Source organism: Neovison vison, chromosome 9 (genome assembly GCF_020171115.1).
Source record: "Neovison vison isolate M4711 chromosome 9, ASM_NN_V1, whole genome shotgun sequence".
Taxonomy (NCBI): Eukaryota; Metazoa; Chordata; class Mammalia; order Carnivora; family Mustelidae; genus Neogale; species Neogale vison.
Genome location: NC_058099.1, coordinates 74,773,361 through 74,781,538, shown reverse-complemented (window position 1 = coordinate 74,781,538; position 8,178 = coordinate 74,773,361). Strand labels below are relative to the sequence as shown.

The window sequence follows — 8,178 nt, the reverse complement described above, 5'->3', positions numbered from 1 at the left end:
GCATCCACACATTCTGCACCTATCCATTCTGCTCACACACAAGCTCCATTATCCACTTAGACTTCACATACAAAATACAAGTTCAAAGATAAAATTCTTAGCAATTGTAAATGGTGGCAGCAGAGCATTAAACCAGGAGCAGAGCCCTTCTGAACATACAGCCCTGTGCAAATGCGTAGGTCACACATTTATTAAGGAGGTCCTGGGCACCAGACTTTGCCAACTGTTTCCTAGTTGTTTCCTTCAACATAACCCCCAGACAGGAACCACTGTGATCCAGTACACAGTAGGCTATGCTAAAGACCATGGTGAAAAAATATAATCATATGGATTTTAAGTGTGTTATCTCAGAATGAAAGATGCAAAGAAAGCTTTGCTTTGATTGAGACCTTTGAGGACAGGGTGATGGGTATTAAAAAAAAAAAATTGGAAATTGCCAAAGCTCCTTCATTTCTGAGAGTTCATTTGTTGTCTTTTGTGAAACACTGTTTTGAGGGTGTTTTAACTTTTTTTTAATCCTCATGGAACATTTTTAATCTTTGCCTTATTAAAAGTTTCTGTCGGTACAACACCAACTGAGAAAAAAGTTATAAAAAAATTTGGCAAGCTATGTTTTATACATTATGTATTTTACTTATGGATAAAAGTTTTTGATCAATTCTTTATTTTTCCAGGAGATGCATTGCATTGGAAAGTCCCAGATTTCTATATGTCATTAATCATAATACGGAGTAGATAAGGTGGTACAACTTTTTTCTGTTTTTAAAGAAATCTAACTAAGGGAACAATCATTAACCATAGGCCAAAAATCCAGGCTGTGCTGCAGGCTTTGGCATGAACATTGGGTATAAATATTAAGTTGAAATATGAATATGAGAAAAGAAATGGATAACAAAATTAAGTATCATTTCTATCTCTTTGAGAATTCTCTGCTAAACAAAAACCATGGTAGATGACCAGAGGATAAAATGAAGATTCAAGGTAGTCTTGTTTAAATCTCAGGTTCTTCACTCTGTCTGCACTTCTGTTTCTTAATCTACACCAGTGATAATAAGCCCCACTCTGTACTGTAACTGGTTGTATCGAGTGTCTTAAAGAAAACAGTGTGTGAAGGAGTTTTGCTAACTACAAGACGTAGGTGATTATTTAGTAATCTGTTGTTACTAAGTACATCGAAGGATCTGAACACCGACTTGTGTCATCAGTTGTTTTCTAGACCATCTCTGAAAAGACAAGTTGTAAGTATCCATCAGAATTCGTAATGCTGATCGCTATAACAAACAAACGTCAAATCTTGGTGGCTTAACACAAATATGTTTATTTCTTATGTGTGTTCTCATCTGATGCCAGTCAGATGACCCTTCTCTGTGGCTGTCCTCCATGCTGTGACTCAGGGACCCAGGCTCCTTCTTCTGCAACATATAGCTTCCACAAATGCTGGAATGTGGAAATAGAGGATGTTTAGAAGTTCATACAGGGGGTTGCAGTGGCCAGTCTTAGAAGTAGTGTCTGTAACATCTGCTTACATTCTATTGCCTGAAATGCAATCTAATAATGGCTTGAAACGAACTATAAAGGAGACTGGGGAGCACAGCCTTTATGTGTGCCCTTAAAAGAGGAATGTATCAGTTCTCGTCTCGGCCACATATCTGGAATAATGTAATGGCCTAATATAGGGCCAGAAATCCTATTCTTACTTCTCTATAGAGTAAGTCTTGCCAAGGAATATCTGAGGAGTCATTGTTTATCACTTTAAGAAATGTCAATTTAGACTTAAGTTTATGTCCACACTCTGTCTTCCTAGACAAGTGAAGTACTATGCGTATTTGAGCTATCATGTTAATGAAGGCAACAACAATGCCTGTGCATTTGTGAAATGTACTGGGCACAGAGCTGGGCATTGTGCGAAGACCAGTACACACACACACACACACACACACACACACACACACCCCTTATGTATTTATCAGGCCTCAACCTTTTATCCCAACTCCTAGTTCCAGGAACTATAAAAAAGCTGGGAAGTCAAAATTAGCCCCCATAAAATAAGAGTGAACAAAACTGGGAAATCCACAATTAAGCGCTGAATCTTAAGGTTCTGACTATAAAGCAGAGCCTTCAAACCCTCAGTGCAGCTATTGAATTGATCTTATTTGGTTTGGACCACACAGTGTTTTGTTTGAAAAGTCTGATTGGTTGGGGCGCCTGGGTGGCTCAGTGGGTTAAAGCCTCTGCCTTTGGCTCAGGTCATGATTTCAGGGTCCTGGCATTGAGCCCCGCGTCAGGCTCTCTATTCAGCAGGGCGCCTGCTTCTCCCTCTCTCTCTCTCTCTGCCTGCCTCTCTGCCTACTTGTGATCTCTGTCTGCCAAATAAATAAATAAAATCTTTAAAAAAAAGGTCTGATTAGTCATTTAAAAAATCAGATTTTAGTATAAAGTTCTCTTAGACAAATAGAAAATCTGCAACACTGGACTGACACTGTCCCGCGGTATCCATTAGGAGAGCTGTAGGGTGGCTGTCCCACTGTGCGGGGGCGTGCCTCTCTCCAGCACGGTGGGTCCCACCACCCCGAAGGAGGCCCCACAGTAGGGAGTCATTGATTTCCACTTGTCATGTGATCACAGTGTTGCTTCCCTCTTAGTTAAGAACTATTTCTCTGTAGACACATCTTTATCAAAATTAGGAAATAAAAACTAGAACAAGAAAATCTTGAGCTCCATGAAATACGGAAGATTGCTATTTCTTTGTGTGATTGAAGGATGTTGTTAAATGTTTGCTAAGCCAAAAGAGTCTGTCTGCAACCAAATCCTAAAACCTACACCTGTTTCCACTATAAACCTGGCTTGGTAGATGTCGTTTTTTTTTTTTTTTTTTTAAACAACTCCTCAGTATTATGCCTCAATAGTATAATGTAAATATTATAAATTTCACCCATAGAAAGTGTACAATTCAATGATTTTATTACACTTTTTGAGATGAGCAGCCATAACCACAATCTACATCATAGAGCCCGTCCCTCACGGCAAAAGTCCCCTTGTGCTCATGGACAGGGATTCCCCGGTCCTACTCCTAGCCCTAGGCAACCACTGCTGTGCTTCCCTTGTCCATCTGTCACACAGCCGTGTTCTCAAATCGTGCTCAGAGGACCCGTAGGTATTCAGAGGAGAAGGACACCATTCCAGTCTGATACAAGAAGGACTCCATCATGAAGGAGATGAGATCTGGGGAGTTTGTATAAATGCTGGCAAAGGAGAAAGGTATTCTGGGGCCAACCATCACGTTTTGCATAAGATTTCCTTCAGATTGGCTGGGTAGCTTTTTTAAAAATTTGTGATACAATACATGCAATTTTAGGAAGATGTACAAATTACATGATACAACTACACTTAAGCTTTTCGTTGGTCATTATAGATTAAGCAATAAAAGTGGGTAATACACAAATCAAATGTCTCCAAGTGACCCTTTCTTCTCTCCACCCAGTGGGGAATCAGCAGTCCTTGAAGACCCAAAGCAAGTCATCCATCTTCATAGAACTATGAGAGATTTCGCTAATTTCCAAAAGGCCTCAAAACACGTAGTCTGTATCCCACATTAGACTGTTCTCGAGTTTTTGCCTGGGACTTTTCCTGTATTTTTTCTTGTGCTATTCGGTTCTTGTCTTCATAGAATTCAGTTTGACATGTTTATCAAAGTTGCCTAAGGATCTATACCCTCAGTGTTTATGGACAATTATCTTTTCTTCGACATTTTTTTATTCTTTGCACAAACCTTTATGTTCTTTCATTCCTATAGTAGATGTTTAATAAAACTTGTTGAAGAGTGAATGTTGTTTATGAAGTACTTTTAAGAATTACAATTCAGTGATTCTGTAGTTTTACATGCAATAAAAATACAATGTGTTGACTGAGTCGATATAGACATGATTCAACAAGGGGTTTTCTTCATCCTTGCAACTAAGACCACTGAAAGAGCCCCAAAGCAAGAGATGGGTTTGCTTATTTTAGTATCTGAACAACTGAAACAGATCAACCGTTCATCTTCCCCATTGCTCATAGATCCCATTTAATCTATTAAACAAGGAAGTCTGGGCCAGTTACGTTTCTGTTGTTTCTGGATGTTTAGTTTTGTTTTGTTCTTTTGTTTTTACTTTGTTCTTTCTTCTCTTCCTCTCCTGGTGTCTCTCTATGGCCTTATTTGTGACTGTCTACTTCTCCCATTCCCCCCCGCCATGAGTCTCTCCATCTCTCCCTCCCTCTCCCTCTCTCCTTCCCACTGTCTCTGTCTCTCTCCCCTCCTCTGTCCCCTGCCCCTTTGTCCACTGGTATCTCTGTTGTGGCCTCTGTTTGTTCCTTGGTCTCTTGCCTTTATGGTGTGAGCACCGTCCAAGTTCAAGGACACTTTCAGAGCACCAGCACTGGCTTGCCTCATGTGGCAAGCACAGGAAGTCATTCGTGGGTTCAAAAATGGGTCATCTGAGACATTCAGACAGACTTTAACTTCCCGTAGAGATATGTGTGCTAATAAAATGGGGGGAAAGGCAAAGAGAAAAAAAATAGTAAATTCTCCATACAAAAAGACTGAAATGTTTTGGAACACATAGAAATGCCACATTATAAATACTTAATCTTGGCTTCGACTCATATGGAATCTACTTAACAAAGGCTATTCCCTAAGAAAGAGTCTATATATCTGAATGACAGACTCGGTACGAATAGTATGTAATTCACCCTCTTTATAGATGTTTCTCTCTCAAAATACAAGGATGACACTTAAAAATTCTGTGAAATCATTCTTTCAGGCTCAGATTATAACTCGATTGGAGAAAATACAACCTAAACAAGATTTATCTTTAAAAATTTTTCCCACCCACCTCTGCTATTCTACACCAAAACACTTTGAGACCTTGAGAAAAATAAGGGAGATTTCTAAAATAAGTAAGTGTATCTTCCTGGGAGAAAATAATGTCGCATCCTCACCCCACAAGACTGTCCCCCCAAAACTCTCCAGCTTTCCCACTGCTTCATATTCATTAATTAGTCTGAGGTTTCTTCCATGTTTCGTTTACAAAGCCACTTAAACCCACGCACCCATTTAACATATTTATGACCCCCGTTTTCTTTCTGTTCTCCAAGACTGTACCGTAATTGTTCTCTGGACCCCGGGACTGCAGAGAGCCTCCCTGCTGAAAAGACACAACATAAAGAAGGAAATGAATGTGTGCGGGTTGAATACCTTCAACAAAACCACTGGGTGCAGTTTGGCCCCTGCCCCTCCCCCCTCCCCTCCCCCTCCCGGGGTCACTTTAATTGAGTGGAGCCTCACCCTCTATTGAGTGTATGGGAGACTATTAACTCTTAACAACGCTTCTCTGAGGTTATTTATTTATTGCTTAAATGATTTGTTATTGCTCCTTGAATTTAATACACCCTCTGGGAACCAAGATGGCAGCATCATGTTACAGAAAAACTACAAGTTATTTTAAAACTGTAATTGACGTTTTATGAGAGCCATAAAATCTTTCTGAACAAATAACTTACCATTAGTCAGAAACTTCAGCAGGAGATCTGTAAAATTAAGGATACGGTAGAACAGTACTGTACTTGTGTGTGTCCTTCTGCGTATGTGCTGGGGAGGATGGGGCAGGAGGCAACCAAAGACAATCCTGGTGATTATATTGCATGGCTTCCACGTGTCTTGATTTAAATCCTCACACTTCGGAGTCCCAGGGGTTTGGGAAGTAGTGCACAGGATTCCAGATGAACTGTATCTGCTGAGCACATTTCAAGGGACCACCTGGGGTCTTTCAGATTTTACTGCTGATTGAGACCACTTCCCAGCCAGACACTGGTGTAGTCCACTGTGGTCAGCTGCCTGGTCTCGCTGGGTCAGCAGCTACCTGTTAGAATGACATAGTCCTGTCCCAACCACATGTAGATTTCTTGGCTCTTCATAAGAGCAGTGAGCACCCATCACTGACAGGTTTGGACCATCTCGTTTCCTGGTCCAGCAGAGCTTAATTTTTTTTTAAATTAACATATAATGTATTATTAGCCCCAGGGGTACAGGTCTGTGAATCACCAGGTTTAGACACTTCATAGCACTCACCATAGTACGTACCCTCCCCAATGTCCATAACCCAAACAACCTCTCCCTACACCCCTCCCCCTGGCAACCCTCAGTTTGTTTTGTGAGATTAAGAGTCTCTTTTGGTTTGTCTCCCTCCCAATCCCATCTTGTTTCATTTACTCTTTTCCTACTCTCCAAGTCCCCCACGTTACATCTCCATTTCCTCTTATTAGGGAGATCATATGATAGTTGTCTTTCTCCGATTGACTTATTTCACTCAGCATAACACCCTCTAGTTCCATCCACATCGTTGCAAATGGCAAGATTTCATTTATTTTGATGGCTGCATAGTATTCCATTATATATATATATATATATCTTACATCTTCTTTATCCATTCATCTGTTGATGGACATCTAGGTTCTTTCCATAGTTTGGCTATTGTGGACATTGCTGCTACAAACATTTGGGTGCATGTGCCCCTTCAGATCACTACATTTGTATCTTTAGGGTAAATACCCAGTAGTGCAATTGCTGGGTCATAGGGTAGTTCTATTTTCAACTTTTTGAGGAACCTCCATACTGTTTTCCAGAGTGGCTGCACCAGCTTGCATTCCCACCAACAGTGTAGGAGGGTTCCCCTTTCTCCACATCCTCGCCAGCATCTGTCATTTCCTGACTGGTTAATTTTAGCCATTCTGACTGGTGTGAGGTGGTATCTTTATGGTTTTGATTTGTATTTCCCTGATGCCGAGTGATGTGGAAGCACTTTTTCACCTGTCTGTTGGCCAACTGGATGTCTTCTTTGCAGAAATGTCTGTTCATGTCCTCCAGCAGAGCTTAATCTTTTTAAAATCACTTTGAGATAATAGGAAAGAGTTTGACTGAAAATTTGCAATTCTGAAAATAGCACACGCCCATCTTCTCTTTCATGGGATCCCCCCTCCAGGACTGAGGGTCCCCAGGAGTCCTGAGTGTTTGCTCCTGGTGTTCATAGCTGCATCCTCAGGAACTGTCTTTGGCAAGAGTGAGTTTGTCTGCCTAAAGTAGCCCAAATCTACCAAAAAGGAACCAAAACCCAATTCTCTTGCCTTAATTCAGGACAACCCTAAATGGCCTCTCCAGTTCTGGAACTACCTAAGGGATCAGCTTCAGATTTGCTTACAACTGGATCTATAACTGTTCAACTTCTCCCTCTGCCCCATCCTGCTTCCCTTGTCCCCTTCCAAACCTGATCCCCAGAGCACGCCCCAGTAACCCTCCTGCACACTCAGAATGTGTTCCCAGAAGAACCCAACCCAAGACAAGTGTTTACTTTACCTTCGTTGACGCTTCGAGCCAACCACAGACCAATCCACCCTCCGAGGAAGCCCCAAGGTTGCTTTGTAAATTGCTCAGGAATGTATTTGTCTGGCTTCTGTCTTATTTTTGCTCTGAGCTCCTCCCTATTCAGCTCAGCTCTGAAACCCCCACCAAATCCTATTCCTGGCTCCCACACTCCAGTCACATTTTTCTCTTGTTTGTACTTTGACTTTTCCAACTGGCTTCGACTCAGAGCCCCCACGCTGTAGCGTGAAGGTGATTTATGCAGCCAACAGTTAGAAGCTCCTCACAGCAGTTCCAGATGAGAGAGGAATCCAACACTGGATGCCAGCTCACTTAACACTAGTTAAGTTAACCTGCTCGGTTAGTGCTGACCTCACTTCCCCACTAAGACCTCATCTGCCCCACCAATATTTGGAGGCAAGTATGCTGGACAAATGACATCAGGAGTAGTCACAAACCAACATACTATATATGCTTTTCGTGACAGGAAAGCATGATGTTCAGATCTTGTTGGGGCTGAATCTCTTACAAGTACTACCGTTGTACAAGGTGTTACACAGAACACAGCAGAAAATACCTGAGCATCAGTTCGCAGGCACAGAAATAAGTAGCATCACCTGGGACTTCTACTGGACGGGCCTGGTCGTGTAGAGGATCACATGCAAGATGACTCTTAAAAATTAACTAAGACACTAAGTTCCTTCCCTTCCCCCTCCATCTACACACACCACCTGCCAAACTGCGTTCTCTGGACCGCTGTGTTCACACTACTCCTCTTCGGGCAG

The 8,178-nt window shown here is 41.7% G+C and overlaps 1 long non-coding RNA gene across 1 annotated transcript; it reads right to left on the bottom strand.

Moving 5' to 3' along the window:
- Positions 1 to 4,108: 4,108 nt before the first annotated feature.
- Positions 4,109 to 5,762, bottom strand: LOC122916958. Its single transcript, XR_006386329.1, has 3 exons — positions 5,539 to 5,762; positions 5,089 to 5,183; positions 4,109 to 4,518 (listed from the first exon to the last, which is right to left on the bottom strand). It is a non-coding gene; the product is annotated as an uncharacterized LOC122916958 (long non-coding RNA).
- Between the last annotated feature and the right edge of the window lie 2,416 nt (positions 5,763 to 8,178).